The following is an 11,333-nucleotide window of genomic DNA, read 5'->3' as shown; positions in this document are numbered from 1 at the left end:
ACTTAGCTCAGGGTAAGCTCTAATTAATTCGTTATATATTTTGGGTCCAAAATTTCTGCTGTGTGTAATGTAATCAGATTTTTCCATCAGGCATGGTTTTTTTAATGACATCACTTTTTGTATAATATACTTATATATATATATATATATATATATATATATATATATATATATATCTCAGGCTGTCCACATCTGTGGAGAAACGGTCAGTGCATCTGGCCGCGAAACTAGGTGGCCCGGGTTCGAATCCCGGTCGGGGCAAGTTACCTGGTTGAGGTTTTTTCCGGGGTTTTCCCTCAACCCAATACGAGCAAATACTGGGTAACTATCGGTGCTGGACCCCAGACTCATTTTACCAGCATTATCACCTTCATTTCATTCAGACGCTAAATAACCTAGATGTTGATACAGCGTTGTAAAATAACCCAATAAAATAAAAATATATCAGGCTTTCTTTGTTACAATTTTCATAAGTTTTAATAACAGAATTTTTCGTCAATAATTGTGGAAAATTTATTCAGAATGGGTTGGCAACACTGTGCAGGCTTATTCATGTTCAGACATCAACACCAGTCAGATGAGTGACAATTGTTCATAAACTCACCTAAAGTTAGTTAAAGCTGTACTTCTGCATAATGTCAATGTATTCCCATCAATATCTATGGTGCATGCCACTGATATGAAAGAGACGTATGAAAATTTGAAATTGCCGCTAGAAAGAAATCCATTATACAAAATAGAACTGGAATATGTGTGGAGATTTGAAGGTGATAGCTTTATTGCTCGGTTTGCAACTTGGATACAATAAATTCTGCTGTTGTGTGAATGGGACAGCAGGGATAGGAAGTCTCGCTACATTAGGAAACAATAGCCTGAAGGTGAATCTTTTATTCCTGGACATAAAAATGTGTCAAATACCTCATTAATAAATCCTGAAAAAGTGTCTTATTTACCTCTTCTGCATATAAAACTGGGACTTACGAAACATTTTGTAAAAACAGTTGATAAAAATTCTGCTGCATGTATGTACCTATTTAGAATCTAAATTTCCAAAGTTAATGATGTGAAAGTGAAGGGAGGAATTTTTATGGAACCACAAATAAGATCACTAATATTGGATGATGAAAGTTTTGAGAAACTAGTGCACTGGAAAAAGCAGTGTGGAAAACATTAAAAAATATCTGTTGTAGTGCCCTCGGAAATCACAAAGCATAAAACTATTGTGAAATAGTGACTTTGTGAATTCATACAGAGCAACATGTCTTTAAAACTTCACTTCTTGGACTACCACCTAGACTTCTTCCAGAAAATTTTGGGCTTATAGTATGAACATGGAGAGCATTTTCATTAGCAGATTTCTACAATGGAAAGGAGGTACCAAGGCAACTGAAGTCCCAGTATGCTGGCAGACTACTGCTGGACCATGAAGAGAGACATCTCAAAGGCAAAATATGATAATCATCATATAAAACTTTTTAAGTAAGCCAAAATGAGATCATTTAGCATTATGTAAGCACTAGACCAGACGGCATTTCGGAAGGCAGTTAGCTCCTATATGCGCCGTAGCATTTCTGGTATGTGACGTCACAAGCTTGTACAGTAGAACCAATCAGAATCAGTCTATAACAAGCACTTCCTGAGTTCGTTTGTTCACGTGTGAGTGTTTCAATACATTGAATAAGTAAAACTAACATTACTGTGTGTATGTAAGGTAAATAAATGGAAGAAGAGACTGTAAAAAGACAAGTATTACACAAGCAGGCGCGGAAAATAGTGTTTAAGGTGTATAATTATTATAAAAACGTTAACGAGCAGAACGCCGCTGGCCATCTTGATGCTGGCAGCAACGTTGCCAACATGCAAGAAACGACTGCAGAAGGATGTGGTGTGGGATTGAGAACCGTGCAAAGAATATTGTTAGTGAAGGAAAGAGGGTTTGTTTGGTGTCATGCTTACAGTAATCAACGGCTAAGGTCATTTATTGTCTTTTGATAATTTAAATTCTCTTCTGTGCTATTTGCATCACACGTGCGTGTGTAGTACGATGTGGCAATGTTGCACGCTGCCTTGCTCTCTCTATCTGTCTCTCTCGACGCAAACGCTAGCAGACAACTGCCTTCCGAATTGCTGTCGACTCTAATTCTATAAAAGTTTTAAATCTCTGTCACAAAAAAGAAAAACGCTGCCTGATGGAAAAAATCTGAAAGCATATTTGAACTTGGCAAGACAAAGACACTTAGATTCAGTTAATTTAGTTCTTGTGAAAGAAAACAAAGTTCAAGTTTGTTGACCAGTGTTATCACTTCAGTTTTCGAAATGTCCCCCCCTCCCATGCGAATTTTCTGCAGGAACGTCCCCAACGAATATTTAACAAATGTATTGTTTATAAGCAGCAGTGGAGGCAAATATTTATGGTCGGTAACAGTCAGGTGGTAAGTGAAGGGGACAAGACGGCAGTCGAAGAAGGTATTTATGGTTAGTGATGGGAGGGTAGTAATCCGCTGACATATTATTTCCTAGACCTGTACAACCACGAAAAAGCACACGATGTAGTAGTCTCTGGGATATGCCAGAATTACATTTTTGAAGTAAATCTAAGTTTAAGGAAGTTAAAATAACTTTCATCCCTATTAATAAAGTAACATTCTTTAGCAGAGAAATATATTATCCTAAAATGAGAAGTAATACTATTGATCTCCTAGTTCAATAATCACTTTCTCTTTTACTTTCTTCCTTCTCATTGATCCGCAAAACATTTCTGGTAACAAGCAAGAGTTAATTATGTCTGTATAAAAATGTTACCAAATCAAATAACTGAAAATTATTGTCTACATCTTTTACACTAGAAGTGACTTCTTGAAAGTCGTCTATGTTTACACCATTTTCATTTTCGTCCATAATGGAGATGATCATCATCATATTTAATGTTCACTTATCTGTAGCCTGAATAATTGGGAGTACCACAACTAAGATGATTATGCTGCTGGCCAATCATCTTGCAAATCGGTATTGTCTAAAATTGTTGTTCTCTCTATTGCTCTGAAGTTTCGTGTTCTAGGAATGGTAGAAAGATGTTAAGTGAACCAACCAATTTGTAACATTTCCTAGAGCGTCAATGATAAATTGGTGTAATAGCATGCTTTACATTTGACGTGAGTTGTATTTCCTGTCACATATTAGGTGTCTGGTTTATTTGCCTCTTATTTTTCTGTTTGTATTGGGAAATTCCACAGTGGATTGATATATTTTTTTGTCATGACAGTTTATGAATAATGTATATGCCAGTATACAGTATTGTTTCTCTCATTTTCTTTCGTATTTAATGATTTTCATATATTATGTCGAGGTCTGGCCTGAAACGAGTTTTTGCACGTAAGACTTTCTTTGGCTCTTTGTGCCCACTATACAGGGTGATTCACAAGGAGTTACTGCCACTTATGGAGCTTATTTCCGAAGACATTTTGAGCAGAAAATGTCATATAAACATGGGTCCTAGCTCAATATTTTCAGAGTTACTATAATTTGAAGTTGTTTGTAAAATAATTTTTTTTTTCCTTTAGTTTTAAGGGTAGAAGAATATTGTTGTTGTTTTCTAATCCCAGGCATTTGACCTCTTGCACTCCAATATTTTTCAAAGATATTGTCATGGTTAGCCACTGACGCACAGATTTTGAGATGTTCTGAATCCATTTCTTGATTTGAGTTGCACAATGGACAGTTAGGGGACTGATATATTCCAATTCTATGCAGATGCTTGGCCAAACAGTCATGGCCTGTTGCCAATCTAAATGCAGCTAGAGACGATTTGTGTGGTAAATCGGGAATCAACTGTGGATTATGATGCAGAGAGTTCCATTTTTTCCCTTGAGATTGTGTTATCAAATTTTGTTTGTTGAAGTCTAAGTATGTAGATTTAATAAATCTTTTCACAGAGGAATACGTAGATTTAGTAACAGGAAAATACCTTAATGGTACTCATTTCATATTGGAGTGAAAATGGCAAGTTGTAGCCGATTTGAATGAACACTATATTTTAACGTTTTGGTGGCTACTTCATTCACACACAACCCCCAGAATATCTGGAGGACTACACCTGCTGTTGGTCGATGGGTCCACTGGACCTAGTTGGGAGATCTTGTTGATCACAACTTTCCCTCCTTAAGCCACTGGAGGACGATTTTAGTGCCATAGCAGGTCAGCACTAAGAACAGAAAAGTAGGAAGGAAAGTGAAATGAACCCCTAGGCCTCGAATGCTCTAATACTATCGGGGTCAAAGAAAGTAAGAGTTCAGTCAGAGGACTGGATAGGATAGGATAAAGAGAGAATTAGGTTCAAATCTCAGATATAAGGTCAATTAAACAGTGTTCATGGGTTAGATGAGAAACATACAATATATATAACACAGTTGTATGAACACTTTTATACAACTGTGCTATATATATTGTATGTTTCTCAGAGAATTAGGTATTGAATAGAGGAAAATTATACCAAATTCGGTCATTAACTCATCAAGCTGACCAGTGCTAATTGATGAGTAGCCCCTCCCTTTAGTTCAGCTTGTAAAATTATGCTTACTAACAGCTGCACCACGGGAAGGTAGGGATGGGACATTGGGTATTTGTCCAGGTTGGTTCCTTAAAGCCTTCAATGGGAAGGATTAATGGCTCTCCCCCCTGTATTCGACAAATACCATTTTGCTGCCTAGAAGAATATTACGAACTATTCAGAAGTATTCTTTGTTTAATCGGCTAGTATTCTGAAGCTAAAAATGTGTTGTGAATTCCATAGTTACTTCATATAGAAATATTTTTCGATCTTTAACTAGACAGTTACATTTTTTCTTATGCTCTTATCAAAACAATGTTTCAAATCACGCCACTCTTGTAATATCTTTAAGATGGTAAATTAGAATGCAAAATTGAACTGTAAAGAATCAAATTATTAGAAGTCGTGTGATTTGTAACAATTGTGATAAGTGTGTAAGAATAATGTAATTTTAGTTGAAAATTAAAACAAAAAAAAATCTGTACAAAGCAACTACGGAATTAAAAACACATTTTTAGCTTCAGAATATTAGCGAGTTAAGAACCTATACTTCTGAATAATTCATTCTATTTGTAATAATCTTTTACCCTTAAAACTAAAGAAAACTACGATGAAAGAGTAATGGAACGGAGAAAAATTCTCTCCGGCACCAGGATTTGAACCCGGGTTTTCAGCTCTAAGTGCTGATGCTTTATCCACTAAGCCACACCGGATACCCATCCCGGTGTCGGACAGAATTGTCTCAGTTTAAGTTCCAACTCTTGGGTTCCTTCTAGTGGCCACCCTCTGCACTACGTCATAGATGTCTATGAACGTAGGACTGAAGTCCACACATGTGCTGAGGTGCACTCCTTATGAGTGACTAGTTGGCCGGGATCCGACGGAATAAGCGCCATCTTAAATCACGATGTGATTTACGCATATCATATATACTATTTTAATGTACCGAAGTACATATGATATTTCCATGCAGATATTCTGCGTCGTCATGATGAAAGAGTAATGGAATGGAGAAAAATTCTCTCCGGCACTGGGATTTGAATCTGGGTTTTCAGCTGTACGTGCTGATGCTTTATCCACTAAGCCACACAGGATACCCATCCCGGTGTCTGACAGAATTGTCTCAGTTTAAGTGGATAAAGCATCAGCATGTAGAGCTGAAAACCCGGGTTCAAATCCCGGTGCCAGAGAGAATTTTTCTCCGTTCCATTACTCTTTCATCATATGATGATGCAGAATATCTTCATGGAAATATCATATGTACTTCGGTACATTAAAATAATATATAAAGAAAAAAATGTATTTTACAAACAACTTCAAATTAATGAAAAAACAATGTGGTTTCAATATTTCCGTCTCTGACTTGTTTATTATAATGTGAACGAAAAAATTATTTTTTGTTAACACATTTCAATTATATTGTGAGCGTTTTCGCCCTGTGTAGGGCATCTTCAGACAATTGTGTAGATATCTGTGCTAAGTGTACAAAATCAGTATTACATAATACGGAAATGTGACTAATTATACAAACTTTAAAATTTTAAAACCTATTAAAACACTTTTAAAAACAATCTAACTAAAAATAAGAACATGATTGAATGACAAAAATTACATTTTATTAGGAATATGCATATTTAATAGCATACTGTAACTGTTATATGACAGTTAAAGAATTTGTGAACAGGCTATTATTATGTGGAGTCATTAAACTATATTGCTGATAAATATGTAAAGACTCGTAGGTGGGCACTATCATATGACTTATTGGAAAACCTATAAAAATGAATTCAAAATACAAAACTTCAAATTACCCTAACTCCGAAAATATTGAGAATAGGACCTATGTTAATATTAAATTTTTTGCTCAAAATATCTTCGGAAATAAGCTCTGTAAGTGGCGGTAACTCCTCTTGAATCACCCTGTATATATGATATTTGTCCAGGTTCAACAGGTGGTTCGGGTGACATTCGTGAATTCAGTGTTGACAGGTGGGCCATCCTGCAGCAGATTTGATAAAGCCTGGCTAATCAGCAGATGAGTAGCTTGATAAGCTGCGGGGTCTGGAGCCCGAAGCCCTTTGTGTATCACCATTAGGAATCTGTACAAGCCCCAAGATTTCAGCTCAGCCAGTTTCTTTAGTATTGCTGATTATAAATGAAATTAAGGGAAAGTGGTGTGTGTTGATGGAATGATACAGGGAAATGGGAGTACCCTGAGGAAAACCCTCTGCAACATCTTTTTATTTCTGACACCATACAACATATTGTTTCTTTGAATTCTTGACATAATCTACACTGACTATCTACTTCTTTCTTAATAATGCATTTGCTGTAATATTTTGTGTTCGTTGCCTGGTCTTGTGCTATAATAATTAAACTTTCTGTCTCAATCTTTAATTTACAGTTCTGGAGCCATCTCAGCTTTTCTTTCTCATCTACTAATTTCTCATCAATGTTTTGTAAGTAATGCACAAGCATTTATTATTATTATTATTATTATTATTATTATTATTATTATATATTATACAGGGTGATTCACGAGGAGTTACTGCCACTTACAGAGCTTATTTTTGAAGACATTCTAAGCAGAAACTTTCATAAACATGTGTCCTGTTCTCAATATTTACAGAGTTACACTAATTTGAATTTTTTTAAAAATACCTTCTTCCTTTAGTTTTTGGGGTAAAAAAAAGTTACAGATAGAGAATGAACTATTTAGAAGTATACTTCTTTAATTGGCTAGTGTTCAGAAGCTAAAAATATGTTATTAATGCTTTAGTTGCTTTGTACAGATTTTTTCCCCCAATTTTTAACTAAAAATACATTATTCTTACACACTTATCACAACAATTGTTACAGATCACACGACTTCTAGCAATTTGATTCTTTACAGTTCACTTTGGTATCCTAATACTCTCGGCTCCACAAGTAAAGAACCCTGGCCCACACCACTTCTACACAGATGACAGTGATTGACAGGCCAATTAGGGGAAGTTGTCTTGCTAAAACTTTCAGTTTTCAGTTGTTGCCACGTTTACTCCTGATCGGACTCTTAATTTTCTTTTGCAACTGATTGGATTCTTTTCAATGTATTTTCTATTTACAAACAAATTAAATCAATATTATTATTATTATTATTATTATTATTATTATTATTATTATTATTATTATTATTATTATAACAGGTCATCACCCATGATCAAGTGGTTAGCATGTGTTTAGATCAAAGTGATGTGGGATCAAACCCAGCTCAAGAAGTGAGCATAAAAACCCGCAGCATGCCTTCCTTTGGAAGCGAAGTAAAGCTGTTAATTCCATGATGTAAATATATCGCATGTTAAAGAACCCTAAACCCTGAAAGAGAGGGTCCCTGGGCAAAATTACCGATTCTGTATCTAATAAGTAATCTGATCCTTCACCATTTTAAATTATTCTTCTAATAAAGTTCTTAAGATTTTGTAGTATAAGTATACTTTGTTTTCGTAACTTCGCCCCCTTTCCTATTGGCGATTTATTACAATTCTTACGCTTAGTCGGCGTCCTTTCAGAAGAAGGCCCTGGTTGTGGCTGTGGAGGCACTTCACTATTATTATAGTTTATCTACTACCGAAAGAAATTAAACATTGTACATTCACTATCGACTATCGTACTGTTTGAGACCACAACACGCTGTTACTAAGACACAAGTGAAACTAATGCAGTGGCAGGAATATTCTTTGAAAATTGGAAAATTCACAACACAGCATTCTAGGCAGATTCCTGGCGGTACCTTTGTCCACGGTTCCACAAATTGGGGGAGCGTGTCAGTCAGATTTATGGCCTTCTGAACCCAACTCTGCAACAAAGGTTCTTTACTTGTGAAACCAAGAGTACACAATCTTAAAGAGTTTACAATAATGACGTGATTTGTAACAGTTATTTTGATAAATGTGTAAGAAAAATTTAATTTTGTAGTTAAAAATTGAAAAAATAAATAAATAAAAATTCTGTACAAAGCAACTATGAAATTAGTAACACATTTTTCGCTTCAGAATACTAGCCAATTAAAGAAATGATACTTCTGAATAGTTCATTCTCTAATTTGTAACATTATTTTACCCTTAAAACTAAAGAAAAAAAGGTATTTTTTTAACAATTTCAAATTAGTGTAACTCTGAAAATATTGAAAACAGGACCCATGTTTATATGACATTTTTTTGCTCAAAATGTCTTCGAGAATATGCTCTGTAAGTGACAGTAACTCCTCGTGAATCACCCTATATAATATTTACAAAGTTTATTTTCAAGTTACAGTTTCTCATTCTGTGAAGTTTATGTTCAAGTTTTCGTGAATCAAGATGGACTCTGTGACAGACAAAAGTTGAAGGCAGATATTCTTTATTCTTGGATTAGGAGGCTAGTTGAAGAAATCGAAATTACTGGAGCATGTTTGATAAAATCACCAGTGGCAGCATTACTTAATTTTATTGTGCAATGTATAGAGAAAATACTGTAATACTTTATACTATTTCAAAACCTTTAGCATATCTTGGCATTCCATATATTTGCTTTGATATTGTCCTGCGCATGCATTGCTGATAGAGAGCTTAATTGGCAGGTTTTGTTCACACGAACTAAGGGGAAAATATTATGGTGCAACAAAAACTGATTTCTAGATTTTCGTGGAAGTCCGCCGCCACTTTGGAGTAATGGTCAGCGAGTCTGACTACGAAACTAGTGAGTCCGGGATCGAATCCTGGTTGAGATAAGTTTAGGGTTACCACATTTTTTTTTTTACACAAACCAGGACATTTTAATTGTCAAACACAAGCACTAATTTTATGATTCAACCATAAGTCATCAACTTCAGTTTTCGTGTTTTCACTGGTTTCTTCTTACAGAACCAGGTATATTTCTCACTGGAATGAACTTGCCTAAGTGCACTTATGTTGGAGATGTTGTTCCAGAGACACAGAAAACAAACTGAGAAAATTATGAACCAGAATCCAGTCTCTACCATCATATCCCACCTCCTTAAAATTAATTTTAATATTATCCTCCCATCTACATCTCGGCCTCCCCAAAGGTCTTATTCCCTCCGGCCTCCCAACTAACACTCTATATGCATTTCTGGATTCGCCCATACGTGACGACATCTACAAGAGTGATATTCCTCGAAAGTTACCACAGATAGTCTTGTCCCCCTTCTTAAAAATAGGTATGATTATGGACTCCTTCCATTGTTCTTGTACAATTTCCTTCTCCCAAATAACAAGTACAAGCTTATAAATTTCGTTAGATAATGCGCTTCCATCCTCTTGTATTAATTCTGCTGGAATTTGATCGATACCCGGAGAGTTGTAATTTTTCAGCTTTTCTATTGCAATTTCGACTTCAGAAAGTGTGGGTTCGGGTATAAATGGCTCAACAGTCTGTATTTGAATTTCGTCCTGATCATTTCTATTTGGCTTATGTACATTTAGTAGTTGCCCAAAATAGTTTTTCCATCTGTTCAGGATTGAATGAGAATCTGCAAGCATCTCACCATTCTCATCCTTGACCACATTTCCCCTTGTCTTGATATCCATTCTTAAATTCCTTTATATAAATCTCTAATGTTTTTATTCATACTACTTGTTTCTACCGCATTGAGTTTTCCTTCAAGTAATCTCTCTCTTTATTCCTAAGTGTACAACTTGCTTCCCCTCTTTCATTGAAATAAATATCTTTATTCGTCTCAACTGGATCCTGTAAGAAATTCAATTTTGCCTGTTTCCTTCTTTCTACTACCGTGCAAAACAATTCATCAAACCACAGTTTCTTTTCCTTAGTTTCATAATAACCTATTATCTGTGATATTTTCTCACATGCTATTAATAATAATCAACTTCGACGGAACTTCCTAAAGTCGCAGACCTATTTGAAATTTCGACCTGATAATGTTGCTTAGTTTCCTCGTCCTTTAATTTCGGAATATTCTACCTTAAAAAATACATTGTAATATCATTTACATTTCTGTTGCAACATGGAAAACTAAAAATTATTAACTTTTTTATGTTAAAGAAAACCCACCTTTCACTACCTTTTCAAGAAATGTCTGTTATTGTTTCTGCAGTGTATAATGGCTTTTAACATGTGACAGATTCATGTTTACTAGTAAGTTATTGCTATTTATATTTGTAATCATTCTTCGTAACAATCTCAATATTACTTTGGAACAGATGCATTATAGGTACTGCCAGTTAATATATCTCCTAAAAAAAGGTCAACGGAAGTAGCAGTTCGATAAATGAAATTATCAATACCTATTATTTGAATAATTGAGAACCAAAGTTTTTTTGTTTACATATCATCATGGCGAGTATTTAAACACTACAAGGTCCAGGGAAAATATATGCATAAAATACTATAAAGAATAATGAAAAATGAATAATTTCAAGGGAAAAATTGTTCCGGGCCGGGTATCGATCCAGGGACCTCTGGTTGAACGTACCAGCGCTCTGCCAACTGAGCTACCCGGGGACTCCACCAGACACCGTCTCAACTCTTCCCTTTATATCCACACAACTCGCGTGGGCTGACGAAATGCCAGAGACCCACATCGAGTGCACACAATCTCTGTGTGACTTGGAATTGTGGTTTTCTGTTAACGTACACAGTGACGTATATATTATGCAAATCTAGTCTTTCAGGTAAGGCTCCCTGTAAAGCAGATTTGAATAATTTCAAGGGCAAAATTGTTCCAGGGCCGGGTATCGATCCCGGGACCTCTGGTTGAACGTACCAGCACTCTACCACTGAGCTACCC

Source organism: Periplaneta americana, chromosome 1 (genome assembly GCF_040183065.1).
Source record: "Periplaneta americana isolate PAMFEO1 chromosome 1, P.americana_PAMFEO1_priV1, whole genome shotgun sequence".
NCBI classification, from domain to species: Eukaryota; Metazoa; Arthropoda; class Insecta; order Blattodea; family Blattidae; genus Periplaneta; species Periplaneta americana.
This window is presented reverse-complemented; position numbering follows the sequence as displayed.